A 16,020-nucleotide genomic window follows, 5' to 3' on the forward strand; every position below is an offset into this window, starting at 1 on the left:
CGCTGTGGGCATATTTCGTGAAGTGGTCGGTCACGACGATAATCCTCCTTTAGATGACTTTAAAGTGAGAAAATCCATGTACACTAGCTATAGTGGGTGCGTCGTTTGAATATTCACTGATGGTGCCTTCTGAGTAACAGCCTTCCTTGACACGCAGCGTCGGCAGCTTTTCACCCATATCTCCGCGTCCTGGTTAATTCCCGGCCAATATAATCTCTCCTGCAACAACGACAATGTCCGATCACGACCGGGGGTCCAACAGAATTATGGAGACCATATAATGCCTGTTTCCGGTAAGCAGAAGGAAACACAAGCTGCTTCCGTGTTGCTCCATCTTCTGTAACTCCACGGTACAGTAGACCCCTCTCAATCTTCAACCTGTCAAATGATCGCAACATAGCTTGCTGATCAGGATCCAATTGTCTTTTGCCAGGTTTCCTGCTGTTTTTGACACAGAATATCCAATGTCGAAGTGCTAGGTCTCTATCCTGTGCCCGTCTCCAGTCTCTAGAAGACATTTCCTGAAGTCCTGGTCGGTCTCCATGCAATGACCATCAAAAACTGCAGTAGACATGGAAACAGTCTCGACCAAAGACACTGGCTGCTGAACAGAACTACATATGGCCTTGACCGAATCACAGATGTAGACTGCTCCTCTCCCTCAAAGTGGCAAGACAATCTTGACAAGATATCCGCATCTGTATTGGTCCCTTCTGGCTTATAAATGATGTTAAAATCATATGCAGATAATGCAGCTAACCACCGAAGTCCAGTTGCATCTAACTTGACAGTGGTCAAAACGTATGTCAGCGGGTAATTATCTTTGGTTACCGTAAACTTCATTCCATACAAATAATCTGAAAATTTGTCGGTAACGGCCCATTTCAAGGCAAGGAATTCCAATTTATGTGCAGGGTAATTCCTCTCAGATTTTGTCACTCCCTGCTGACATAGGCGATGACACGTGCTCTACCATCTTGCTGCTGGTAAAGAATGGCTCCAAGACCTTTTTTCCGCTGGCGTCGGTATGAACTTAAAATGGCAAGTCATATACCGGATAACCAAGAATGGGAGGTGAAGATAAAATATCCTTCAAGGTCTGAAATGCTTTTTCCTGTTCTTTTTCCCAAGGTAAGACCGACTTCTTTGATTGGCCTTTGTTCCTTGTAGGAGTTAACAGTCCATTCAATGGTTTCACAATTGCTGAAAATCCTTTCACAAATTTGCGGTAATAACAACAGAATCCTAGAAACCTTCTTACATCCTCAGGGCAAGAAGGTTTAGGCCAGTCCACGATCTTTTGCACTTTTTCTCGATCCGTTTCAATGCCATCGGCTGACACTATGAAGCCAAGCAAATTCACTTTCTTCTTGAAGTATGAACACTTTTGTGGAGCCAACTTCAGACCATGAAATCTGATCTTGTCAAATACCATCTGCAGTCGATCAACATATTCACTAAATGTCTTGGAAAACAATATAATGTCATCAATACATACAAAACAAATGGTGGTATGTATCTCTCCCAGACTTTCCTCCATTAATATCTGGTATGTGGCTGGAGCATTCACTAATCCGAACGGCATCCGATTAAACTCATAAAAACCTAAAGGCCCAATAGTGAAAGCAGTCCGTTGTTTGTGGTCCTCGTGAAGTTCCACTTGGTGGTAACCACTCTTTATATCAAGTGTAGAAAAGTAGTCACAACCCGATAAAGAGTCAAAAATGTCTTCCACCCTAGGAAGAGCATACGCATCTTTTACAGTCCTAAGATTCATCTGTCGGTAATCTATGCACATTCTCAAGCGACCATCCTTTTTCCGAACTAATACAACTGCTGATGCCCAAGGTGGATGTGATCTACGTATGACTCCGATTGTCAAGAGTTGGTGTAGGTGATCACGAACTTCACTAAGCATGGCAGGTGGAATACGCCGATGACGTTGTTTGAATGGCACCTCATCTGTAATTTCTATGCGGTGATGAACAGCTGAGGAATGACCAAGATCCAAATCATCCATGGAAAATATATCTCGGAAACTAGAAATCATTTGCTTTCCACTGGATAATTCTTCTTCAGTAAGTCTGTCATCAAACTTCATCAACTGTAGTAGGAAATACATATCTGTATCCTTAGATGAAGGAGCATCAATGATTATGTGTCAACATCCTGTAAACATCCTTCTACCTTAACTGGCTGAAGTTCACACAACACAGCTCGAGGCTGTACGGTAACATTCCTGGTTGTGATGTTCGATATTGTCACAGGAACAACACCAGTCCTTCTATAGCGGTATTGAATAAGGCTTGGCGAAATATCCAAATCATCCATCAATGATGACTCCTCAGATACTGTGAGATAAGCACTAGTTGGTGTATGCTCCACACTTGACGATCCACATAGCCATTAATGGTTACCTGGCTATTTGGCGATATCTGAACTGCAGTACACTCTGCACTCTTGACAAGTCCAAGACGGAAATTATTTCGTACCAAGTTTCGCTGTCGTAGTGCCATGCATCTAAACGTGATATACCAGGATGTTAAGAGAGAGCCTCCCTTCAACAATCTGTCTCCGTAAACATACTTACATGCATCCATGATACCTGTCAGAATATTAGTACCAACCAAAACTGGCACTTTGGAATTATACCTGGTATCCGGCACAAGTAACAACCCTGGCAACGATGATGTATGACCGTCGATCCCCGTCTCAATATCGCCTTGATAAATCCATCATAGGGTAATGTCTCTCCTCCAGCACATTCAATATCCATTTCTGACTGTGGTAAGTATCATAAAAATGGCGACTAACAGTGCGTACAGCTGACCCTGTGTCTAGTAATGCAGTGGTACAAACTCCTGCAATCTTTAGCTCTTCCTCGTTGCAGTCTCCAAAAAACTCAGTATTTTCTTTCTTAACGTTAGGGCATTGCTGATTGATCATGCCTACTGGTGCCCATGGCTTGTAGGCATCTGAACGTTTAACGACTTCCTGCTGTGCTCAAAATTCACATGGCAATCACGTCTCATATGTCCAAATTGTCCACATCTCCAGCAGAGTGGTCCATTTCCATCAGTATTGCAATACGCAACTTGTCATAGTCTAAGATGGTATCAAACTTATGACCGGTGATGTCACGTAATGACTTCTTAAGTCCTCGCCAGAATTTGGTACGCAACATCTCTGACACTTGTGCTGGAGTAAATTCATATCTGGTCCTAGCCTTGTCTAGTATATCTTCTAGTCTCCCAGCCCATGATGTCACATCCTCTGTATCTGTTTGCTTGGCAGAGTAAAACTTGGCAAGTAATTCCTCAGTAGCAGCAATATTACCATAGTTGCTGACCATCTTGACCAGTACCTGTTGAAATGTTGCTGAAGAACCAAGTCTCATTGCTGTTGTTCCTGCTTCTTCTCTCAAGGATCTTCTCACAGCCTGAACAATAGCATGATCTTTGTATACACCATCTCGCTGTAACAACTTGACCTCAGGTATCCATTGGTCATAGGAAACCTCTCCATTAGGAACTTGAGAACATCCTGAGAATATGGAGATCTTTGGAACATGGTATGAAACACTTGATTGATTACCGAGAGGTGCAGCATCCTCTTGATGACATTGAACATCTGGCTGTGGTGCAGGATCCAACACTTCTAATTTAACATTGGGAGTTTTGGATTTGCTAACCATTTAGCTGCAGAATCCTTAGACTCCAAGTTAGATTTGAGGTCCATGCTCGAAAATGCCTCCAATAAATGTGCCACCTGCTCCTCACTGCCCTCAGCCATAGTTGAAGTATCATACAATGAACACAAACACAGTAACACAAATAACACAATCATAAAATCCAAAGTGAGAATACATACCCTAAGTTCATGAATATACAAATACACACAATAAATCCGCAAAGTCCAAACTGTTTTGCGAATCAAAAAGCCAGAAAGATATGATAAGTACAAAATAAATACAAGAAATCAAAGTCCAAAAGATTTTTCTGAAATATGAAATTTACAACAAAACTAGAAGAGGTATGAAAAAAAAAATCAGATCGAGTACAATGCAAACTGAAATCACAAAAAGAAAAAATATATATACTTAAATATCCAAAATACAAAATACTACAGAATGATTGAGCAGTATCAGTGCAATCAGTGACAAAATAATAAATAAATTCATGAAAATGAAATATGACACCAATATAGAGAAAATCAAATTTCAGTCATCGTGAAACAAAATTATAAGAAATTATTATGTCGCGACTCATGTTACTCGAAGTTTTTCAAAAGCAAAAGGCTACAAGTCGCAAGCGCATAAGTGCTACACACAAATAACAGACACACAAGAACATCAACATATATTCATAGATGAAGATGTCATCAGTGTAAAGTCATGATGTCTCAACCTGTATAATAATATCAGCAATATCTGTTAACCAGAATCAATCGAGTAGTCAGGAAAACTCTGAAATATGAATAAATTCAACTAACCAAAAATACCAAGTTACTAACCTTTCTGTAGAAAATGAACAGCAGGGCAGGGAATCCACTTTCCATGCTCACAAAAAAAGTTCACACTGGTCACAAAAATAGACATGGCAACAATAAATCCAAATGAATTAATTAATTAATGTCATTCATTCATGAAATGTCACACGTGTGTTACCGGCTCACCACTGTGCACGGGTGTACTGTCTGCATATCTCCAAGTGTGAAGTTCATTAATATGGCCATATAACCCTAGGCCTCTTGATTATACAGAAGATGTTGCTTCAGAAGCTTTAAACATATTTGACCCCAGTAACCTTGCATACAAGTAAAGGTCATTCATTTCAACACACTTGGAGGGGTTGAAACTAAGCTTTTAGAGGCAGTAGCCCATTGGGCTAGTAACCAAATAATTTAGGTAGCCCTGCCATATTCTGGTAGCCCAGGTTTGCGATCCCTCCAAGTGGCGAATCGCTTTGGCTGACGAGCGTACCGAGAAAGGGGGGCTGGGTTCGGGAGGGGGTGCGCCTTGTTTTTTACCCAGACTTTTTCATTTTTGTTATTTATATAAAGTATAACACAACACAATTTTCAATCTCAAACTGGTAACACATGATTAAAGTACTTTTAATGTAACATTCATTGTAACATCCTGTAGGACTTTAGCTGAAATTCCCTGATGTCCTGTTGGAAGTCAAAATGTCATCATCATTACTGCTCTCATCTGGTTCAGTAGAGTGAGACGTATGCAGATCGTTATGTCAACCCGGTCCTCGCTGCTGATCATCTCTCTGGTGGCAGGTCTCGTGTCATTCTCAAGTATTTGTAGCTCTGTCTACTTTTCTGTAAAAATATAGTTAAAAGTTCTTACATATTCAATTTGTATTTGCTTCTTTAAAAAAATGATCAATCTCAATCTCAAAATTGTTAGGATGTGGGTCTTTTTTAATGATGGGTTGTTAGATCTTAAAATCTTTTTTTATTTTTAAGTTGTTTTTACCTAGATTATTAGCTCACCTTGCCCGAAGGGCCAAGTGAGTCTATGCCGCGGTGCGGAGTCCGTCGTACGGCGTCAATATTTTACTTTAAACAACTTCTCCTGAATAACCAATAGGCCAGTAGCATGCTGGGATGAAGGGCTATCAAGTTTGTTCAAATGAATGACATTGACCCACTTTCAAGGTCACAGGGGTCAAATGTCGTTACATCTTCAAACGTCTTCTTCTCAATAAACAAAAGGTTCAGGGTATTGATATTGTGCCTATAGCATGCTTGGATGAAAGATTCACCACATTTGTTAAAATGAATGACATTGACCCACTTTCAACCTAATGTCCTTGTTCGACATTCAAGGTTACAGGCGTCATACGTTTAAATATTTTAATTGGTTCTTAAGAATCGAACACTGATATTATGCCTGTAGCTGTATGTTAGTCCACTTCTAAGATTACAAGTGTGAGATTAATACCAGGTGAGCGATGCAGGCCCATTGGGCCTCTTGTATAAACAAGTAATCTTACTTTAATCCTTTCTTGAAAATTGCTGAAATAAACTTCAGGATAGACAAATATTATTGGGTAGGTTGGGTTTAGGCCTTACCTTCAAGTCATCTTTGTAGTATGTCCGTCTGGCCCGTTGTCCGGAAGTAAACCATATGTGAACTGATGATGTCGAGTCAAAATCCTCAACGGCTGCTGTCTCCTTTGACACCAGCATCAGATCCGACATGTTTCTGTCCCCAAGTCTCGACTTTTAGTCATTTTTGACTAGTTTCATACTGAAATCATTGATAACAGTCCAATTAAACATTTTTATTGTGAATCCCGATAGGAAAAAATGACTTAAAAATATGGTGTAAACATTAATTATCTAAATGAGTTTCTAAAACTTACCTTACGAAAATCCCCGCTCTGCGTCACAGGAAGATCCTGGTAGGGACAACAAGTAATCAACTAACATGAAGAAGTTGGGACACTTTGAACGCTCAGTTTTTGAGAGGTTGGCCCATGAGCACTCTGATAAGTTTACATTTATCATGTTATTTTGTTAAACAGTTTCCAAAATTAATACCGGTTTGTTTTATTTAATTCATTTGTCTTGTTTTGTTGAGAAAAAAAATACAGCACATTCAGTATTCTTCATCAGGTTTTTTAAAATTTGTGTATATTTCAAAATTTCTTTAATGTCCTGAATTATGGAATTAAGATTTACAGGAGGGTTCTAACTTACCTGCCATATACGGCTGTGTTGAGGGTGTTCCATTCCATTTCGATGGCCTCACCAGCTGCCCTCGATGCCTCTGTTGCCATGTCCACGAGAGTTACAATCTCCTGATCCCAAAACTACAGTTGTGTGACCGCACAACGCAACAAAAATAGCGTGCGCACACCGTGCATACATCGTTCACACACCGTCCGCACATCGTCCACACATGGTGCGCACAACTGTGCGATTGGGTAAAATTTGTAGATCAATATTACGGAATGAAAAAATACGGAAAGCTCGTATGCAATAATGAAAACTGAATGTATTATTGTAATTTCTCATCACAGTAATGAAGATTATGTACAGTTTTATAATGCGTGCAACACAGCATTACAGTGACCGTTAGACTGTCAAGAATGGGTTTCGCGCAAAGGTAACAGAATATGTAAATAACAATTTGATGAGTTATCGGAGTTTGACCTGGCCTGTACCTGACACATAGAGCTGTTATGCAATACCGTATGGCCGTAATGAAATCACAGCTGGACATTTAGTATTTGTTATTTGCATTCGGTTTGCCTATAGCTCCTTTTCACCTGTCTTTTCACACCCCTGGCCCTACTCGACGAAATACGTAAGCGCCCCGGGCGGGGGAAAACTACCGTCCAGGTACATGAAGACGGCTAGTGGCTATGTTTACCTGTATACGGGACTGTGTTGTGATTTCACAGGTGTCGGTTAAGGTCGTTTAAAAAATACCGAAAACACAATTTCTAAATTTAAGAAAGTATAGATATAAAGATAAGTATATAGGTGTAGGTAGAATATAGAAACATTCGTTAAAATCAAGGTTTATATGTTTAAACACGAAACCGTATATATTGTTAAGGCATTCCTAATTTACACCAATCACGATTGTAATCGCACAACGATCGTCCATCGTGCACACAAATGTGCGCAAGATATGATCGCCCAAATTTTTATCGTTCGCACATCTTGCACACACCGTTCACACACCGTACACACATCGTGCGCACACCGCACATCGTGTAACGTTGGGCGATCCCACAACTGTATGCTGTTCAACAACAATAGATAATTTTATTATTTTATATAATCATAATACTCCACAACTATCAACAGGTAGCCAAGGTATATGCTCATTGCTAATTTGCTTTAAATTTGAATCGGGGACAACAATAAACTATTTGAGGTTATAGGGAAAATAATTCAATGCCCTTCTAGCCAGATACAAAATATTTGTTGGATCGACTTAATTTGTATATAAACAATGTACCGATAATTCAAAAGTAGTTGTGATTTGTTACTGATATGACAACAGAAGTAAACAGTGTATGTAACAAAGATTGGGTTATAACTCAAAAATTAAGAAGCAGTGATATAAAGTATATTAAAGAAGGATTACATTTTCAAAGGTTAACAAAAACGTCACTTTTGGAAAATGACAAAAAATGTCCATTATGGAAAAGCATTGTGAATTTAGTTCCCGCATTTTTCACCTTCCTACTTACCAAACAAAACACATTACACAGGGTAGATAAAGATTGCACAATGAAGAAATATTCTTAGTGTTGTGATGCTGTACATGTACTGCATATTGTTTGAATTGTATATTACAGGATACTTTTTTTTATAAAATAGAATCAACACACCAGAGATTTTTCCTACCTACCATTGGCTAGGCTGAGTCACTTGGGTATGCCGGTGACAAAGAACAGTAATCTGAATTAATTGACAAGATGAACAAATTTAGAAATAAAATAAATGCTTAGTCAACAGAAACAAAAACAAACAAAAGGCAATTTGGTAACATTGGAGGAATACCTATAATCTGACTTATATCAACTGGCCATCATTTAAGGAAAAGAATTGAGCTGGCCTGAAATAGTTTCTGGTCACAAATATATCATTCCTGGGGTGTGTTCGAGACACCTGTCCATAACCTGGGATGACTGTTCTCTGGTACAGGACGTTTCGAATGCGCTGTAACAGGAAGTACTTAATCCAATATGGCATCGACAGACTCTCGACTGGCTGCAATACCCTTAGCGTTGATGCTTGATGACGATGAAAATTACGACAGATCAATAAATGCTGCAGATGTGACATTCTACGTCGTAACGAGCTTGTTGTAAGTATGCGAAGTATATCGCGTGCAGGCAATAGTTTTCTTTATATTGTAAACCTGAGAAGACGAACTCGTCCAGGTGGCAGGTTGTTTTTGGACGATTACAAAATAAATGTCCAATCGATTTTGCCAACTTACACCTTATCTTATTCGGCTCATTTAGCCGTGACAGGATCAAGAAAACAAATTTATGAAGAAAAACAAATGAAAACTAAAAATTCACATATATGTAAGTTACGTTGTTCAAACTAGGCTTAATTTATAGGAAAAATCTATTTCAATTACTTTTTGGCGACATTTGATCTTTTAATACGACTTTTACAACCCATAAATAAGCCTATTTATCTTTTAATGATAGTAGTGTATTTTCTCACTTTAAGAGCTGTAGCGGGACAGCAAAGGAAGGGTGTCTATAAGGCCCTTTTTTGGCCCCAGTATATTCGGATTTTCACCTCCTTATTTTGTTCAAAGATATTCTATTGTATGACATGCTGAAAAACTAAGGTGAAACTTTGGCCGAAAGTGGGTTTCTAGGGGTACCAAAAGGGGTATGGTAAATCGCAAATATAGTTTGATGTTTTCAAAATAAGCTTGAAAACATGTATAAATAAGACAAGCATATGTAACAGAATGAAAAATCACAGAAATTCAATCGTCACTCAAAGATTGTCACGTCAGGGGGTTCTTTTCGGTCAATTTCAATTGAAAAGTAATTTGTTTTCTCATTATTTTCCTTTCTAATTAATATTTTGACTTGTAATTTACAACTTCACATATTTGCATATTGACTGCATACTTTTGTTTTGTTTTATACTGAGTTGGCTTTTTCAAATATCTCTTAATTTTAAGTAAATTAAAAGGTGCATGATACACTTTATATGCTATAAGTAAAAGATATCAATTGTTAGTATTGTATATTATATATATCATATAATATTTGCTCAACACCTGTGGCTGAAGTGAGTTCCAGGCTTGATTTGTTTTGTCTTACAAATCAAAAATGGCATTTGCCACCACAACTACTGTAAAATGATTGATTCAATATATGAAATTTGATTTGCTAGTAATTTTAAGTATCTTAGCCTCAGGGAAAGTATCTGCTTTAATTGTTAAAGTTAACCGATTTTATTGTTTTATCAAATGTTCTGCCTATTTTCAATGTTTATTCGCTGATTGTACATAAAAGGCATTTGGGGACAAGCATGTTACTTGGCATAAGTATTATAGTGATTTGATGATATTTAATTTGTGAAAGTTTCATACTTATCCCACAATGCCTTTTTACTTAAAAACACATTTTCCTCAATCTGATTAAAATCATCTGTTACTGCCGCCGTCAGGGTCACGTTCAAGTGACCTTTAGATGAACTAATCAGAGGCGCAATGGCAAAAGTTTGCCAGCGAATCGGATTATCATGGTCGATACATAAAAAGCGAGGGGTATCGAACAGATTAGTTTTCCCAAAAGAAATATGGCGGCAGGAACTGACGTTTCTACGACGCCAAGGAAAACGTACCCATTGGATAATAATTGCGTAGGCAACACCGCCATACAGTCTTTCCTGTCTTATAAAGCTTCGAATATCTTTTTCTGTTCGGGTTTCAGACGATCAATCTCAAATAACTTCAGATCTTATCAATGTCCGCCACATTTGTTACAACTTTGAGCGCCCTTTTGAACGAGGGTCTTTGATTGGTCAAAATTTAATGAGTATTTATAAATATAAAGGTAACCTGAACGTGACTCTGCCCGCGGCACACTCAGATGTTCAGGCGTAATACGAAGTTAACGAAGCCAACTAACATATGATTTTAATCAGATTGCATTTTCCTGTGATTTAGAGTACAAGGACCAAATTGCATCTCCTTGCTTAATACCAAATATTTCCTGACAGTACTAGTTTATATGAATGCATGTGGATTAAACAGGTTCAGTTGAGTGTTTATAGAAGTAAGAGGGGCGCATGCTACACTTAAAGTCAGTGATGTTAACTGACATGCTACACTGACCAAAAGTCAGATAGTTTATGCTTTGAAAACGCAAAGAGAGACTTAGTTGTTCGTTCAAGTTAATGCTTGCAATTAACAGTTAATCCTTTTGTTGATTTCATACGGTTTATTTGTTACATTCAATGCTAGCTGCTACTCATATTAATTCTTCATTACTTTTCTCCCCTTTTTGTTACATTGTTAATTTTAATTAACATTTATCAAAAAAAAATACAAAAAATAATCATTTTAAATGTACATGTATGCGAGTCCCAAGTCATGGGAAGCAACACTTCATTAATGACTAGAATGATGTGCAATGTACTATACTAAATTATGGGAAACAAAAGAGTAATTTTGGACTAAAATGATATGTAATCAGCTATGTATAAAGTTAGGGAAACAAAACAGAATGATATGATAATAGGTATTGTCCCCCGTTGTCTGACTCATAGCAAAATCTCCACTTGTCTGCCATGCAGGTTTTCTTGTTTGTCTAGTCGACCTCCGAGGTTCGTAAACGTCCCCTTCCTGCTCGGTATCCCTGCAACTACATCAGGTGCAGCATCTCCATCCTCCTCCCCCTCTTCTTGGGATGGAAACGTGTCAGGCTGAACCAGAGAGCCTTCATCACTATAAGATGTATGGCCGTCACCATTGTCTCCCATGGCTCCGTCCTCCTCATCCTCCAAGTCGTCACCTGTCGGTTGAAGATTTCCTTCATCCTCTTCAGACACTACCTTGCGGTAATACATTTCCTTCTGACGGTTCCCGAATGTATCCGCCTCCTTTGCAGCAGTCTGATATGACTTCAGAAGCTTTTGTCGGATGTCAGAGACATAAGCTGAAAAACTCTGCTTCTCGTTTCCCCTCTTGATTCCGAAACCGAAAGCCAAATCAACTGGTAATCTGGGCTGCCTTCCGAACAGCAGAAAAAATGACTTTGTCCTGTACTCTCGTGTCGCGTGGAGTTATACGCATGCACTAAGGGACCCACATGCCGTTGCTCGTCAGCTTTGTGTTTATGTTCAAGTGTTCCCAGCATATTCAGTAGTGTGCGATTGAATCGCTCAAACTTACTATTCCCTTGGGGATGATAGGGCGTAGTTCGCGACTTACGAATCCCTGCTATCTCGCACAACTCTTTTAAGAGTTTCCCATCAAAGTTCGCACCCTGATCAGAATGTATCCGGACTTGAAATCCGTAATGCAAAAAGAAATTCCGGAATAAAACTTCTGCAGTGGTCCTGGCAGTCTGATTTTTGGTAGGAAACGCATGGGCATATCGTGTTAAATGGTCTGTTAATACGAGTATTTTTCCATATCCACCCTTTGACGTCTCCAGCGTTAAAAAATCAATGCAAACTAGCTCCATCGGTTGTACTGTAGTTATGTTTACGAGAGGAGCTACCTGCTGCGATGGATTTATCTTTCGCCTGATACATCGTGAACAGCTTTGTACAAACTTCTCTATATCCTTGGACATTCCTGGCCAATACAATCTTTCCTGAACTAGAGACATTGTTCGATCTCTACCTGGATGGCCAAGCTCTGTATGAAGTAGTCCCATAGCTCTTCTGATATACGCTGAAGGCAGTACCAGTTGTTTCAATTTCTCCTCTCCCCTAGTCACACATCTATAAAGTACACCATTTTCCAATCGTAACTGGTCAAAACATCTCATGAGTTGTACCTGTCCAGGTGACAAGGTATGCCGAGATTATTTCCTTCCCTCTCTGACTGCTTTATCAACAATCCGAAGCATATTGTCCAGTATATGGGCCCTACGCCCGTCACGCTGCGACATAAGTTCCATGGTGTCGGTATCCCATGGATCTACATCGGTAGTGGAAACAACTTCGGCCCTAGTGTCTGACTGCAATGCTACACATACAGTCCTTACCGAGTTGAATGATACTTCCACAGGTTCCCTATCCCCGGAGTCAAACGGTATACGAGACAGGGCGTCAGCGTCCACATTGTTCCGTCCCTGTACATATTTCAAGTTGAAATCGTACGAGCTGAGGGCAGCTAACCACATGTGTCCTGTGGCATCTAATTTAGCCGAAGTCAACACGTATGTAAGCGGGTTGTTATCTGTTACGACAGTAAATTTTGCTCCATGAAGATAGTCGCAGAATTTGACGGTTACTGCCCACTTCAACGCTAATAATTACATCTTATGCGCTGGATAATTCCTTTCTGGTTCGTTCAATCCCCTACTGGCGTACGCAGTCACTCGTTTCTTTCCTTCTTGGTCCTGATAAAACACAGCTCCAAGCCCATGTCCACTAGCATCAATATGGAGTTCATATGGTAAACTCAGATCTGGATAAGCTAGAACCGGAGGGGATGTCAAAATATCCTTCAACTTCTTGTTCCTGTTCTGCTTACCACTCCCATATAGAAGATGGCTCTGACTTCCGCTTTCCCTTCATCTTCCTGGTAGGAGACAAAAGTTGATTCAATGGTCTTGCTATGGATGAAAATTCTTAAAAGAAAATCTGTAATACCCAGCAAATCCTTGGAATTGTCTGAGCTCCTCTGGTGTTGTTGGGGTTTCCATGCCTTGATCTTATCAACTTTTTCTGGGTCGGCTTCAATCCCCTCCTCGGATACTATAAACCAAGATATTTCACATTTGCTTGTAGTAGATGACATTTCTTCGGCGATAAACAAGCCATACTCCATTAACCTCCGCATTACCTTAGCTAAACTGTCCGGATGCTCCTGGAAGTTGCTGAAGAAAACAATAATATTATCAAGATAGATGAAACAAATATCCCGATATACTCACCTAGGCCGTTCCAATCCTTAATTAAAATAATAAAAATTACTATACTTTACATTTACTGCATAAAGCTTGCTGCAATAACAGGATGGTTACTTGTAAATAATCACTACAATTTTGAATAAAATATCAAGCCTTGGAATGACTTACCGGTTAATGTCCTGACTATGGACAGTCACAGACCAATCAAAAGTCATTCTGTCTGTCAGGTGTCATAACAAGTACAGTGCTCACAGGTACAGTTAGCACACAAACATTAATGATGCATTCTCCATCATGTCCATGGTAATTTTATATTGGTACACCAGTAAAAGTAGTTATATTGAGAAAAATGATGCAAAATGTTTAGAAATTATGAACATATTGTGACAAAATTATTACATGATTACTCCAGATTTACTTGCAGATAACAAATTTCAATCAGACGGTGAGAAAGATGGAGAACTTGATAATCTCAGTCTCGAAGAAATTATGAATGATGTGAGTGATGGAACGTTGAAAATCATGTAAGTTTTAAAAGGATTTCTTAGATAAAATTGTTTGTATTGCACACTATATACTTAGAAAATCCGGCGTATGATACTAGTAAAATGTAGACTGAATCACAATATATAAACGTTAACACTGTTATTATTTCTGTATTTTTTATCATTCTATTGTAGAGATTAAACTAATGGTCAAGAGAAGCAGCCGGGGAGTCGCCACCTACTCAGAACTATACAAAGTAGGTTTGAACTTTTCAGAAACAGACTATAGATGCAGGAGTTAATTTTAGAAACGTCAACATTGATGTCATATCAATCTAAATTATATTGTTATCTTATTTGTGTTGGATAAAGATCCTAAACATTGCTACCTATACATTATCACTATTTGTGTGGTCTAAAATTAGTTATATTTATAATGAAGCACATGTTCATACTTGTACATATATACACATGTTATTGTTGTGTTACATCTTAATGCATTATATTGTACAATAATACTTTTTTTATGAAAATACTAAAAATAAAATGATAAATCATTGTTAATGTTTTTACAATTAATCAATTATTTTAAAATATTACGTAGTTGTTCTAATTTTAAATATACACACTATTGGGATAACTATTATGTACTTGTTATCTCCCTTCAATAGACTTAGTTTTTCACACCTTCTGCAGTGAGAGGTACTCGAAATCCTGGTTACAAAGTGTCTTACTGTTGATATATATGAATTGTTAAGCTTTTGAAGGACCCAGAATGTATGTATCTTATTTTGAAATTCCAAGCGGGGGCTGACGCTATTGTTAACTCTTTCCGTACCGCAACTCCGGCCCGGATTCCGTACCGGATGTACTTATTAGACTCGCCCCCGCGCATATAACAAAATGGCGGATTATGAATGTACTTTTTAGACTAGGTGTAACTGCCGCAAGAATTAAACAGGTAACCGTGAACAAATATTGTTATTGTTTCATGTTCCGGTTTATAGACAAACACTTCTTCATTTTCGCAGCTTAATGACTAACTGGCAGCTGATTATGCCTGAGAAATCGTCATTTGTCTGGCAATAAACGATACGATTCCTTGTATTTAACACAGCGTTGTAGGGACCACGGATCCAAATCAAAAATAGATTGTGGGTTTTTCCCTTTTGGGCAGAAGATTTAATAGAAAGGTGAATGCCTCGGGGCCTGCTGGTTGGATATTAAGGTGGCAGAAGTATCAAAAGGTTTATGTGTGGGTTGAGCAATATATATAGATGTAATATGTATAAAAAAAAAAAAAAAATCAAGCCTGGTTTTGTCTGGGTGAGTTTATTAAGTGTGTAATTTGTTGTAAATTTTGTTCGATTTTTGGTGCCGAATTCAATACAAGATGGCAGCCCCCAAAAGTTCAAATTGGCAGAATTTTGAAATAGTTTTTTTTACAGTTGTGTGAGATGCTATTCTTCAAAATGAGGTCAGGTAAACCAGTGTGGATACCCCCATTTAACCAGGACAGTGTAAACGTTAACACTATCGTCTATGGAAAATCATTTGGTTCCGCGGTCCCTATAGGATATGACGTTTTACACCATTCAAGCGTCCCTGGAAACCAGATGATGGGTTCACCGGCATATTTCTGCTTGTAAATCTAACCATGGATGTGTTTTGGCAGAATTTAGAGGGAAAATTAGCTGCAGGAGGATACTTTGATGGCAATATACACCCTTGTAGAGTGTGGAGGGGGGGCCAAAGACCAGGGTGGATATGGGCGCATTGTGGTTAGATGGCCAAATGGACACATAATGACAGAGAGAGTGCACCGACTGTCACTGATGGTACATTATAGATGGCTGAAGGAGGATTTCCCGAGGAGGGACTGTGACGGCAAGATTTTGGAGGTCAGTCATCTCTGCCACAACAAACTGTGC

Source organism: Mizuhopecten yessoensis, unplaced genomic scaffold (assembly GCF_002113885.1).
Source record: "Mizuhopecten yessoensis strain PY_sf001 unplaced genomic scaffold, ASM211388v2 scaffold5913, whole genome shotgun sequence".
Lineage (NCBI taxonomy): Eukaryota > Metazoa > Mollusca > Bivalvia > Pectinida > Pectinidae > Mizuhopecten > Mizuhopecten yessoensis.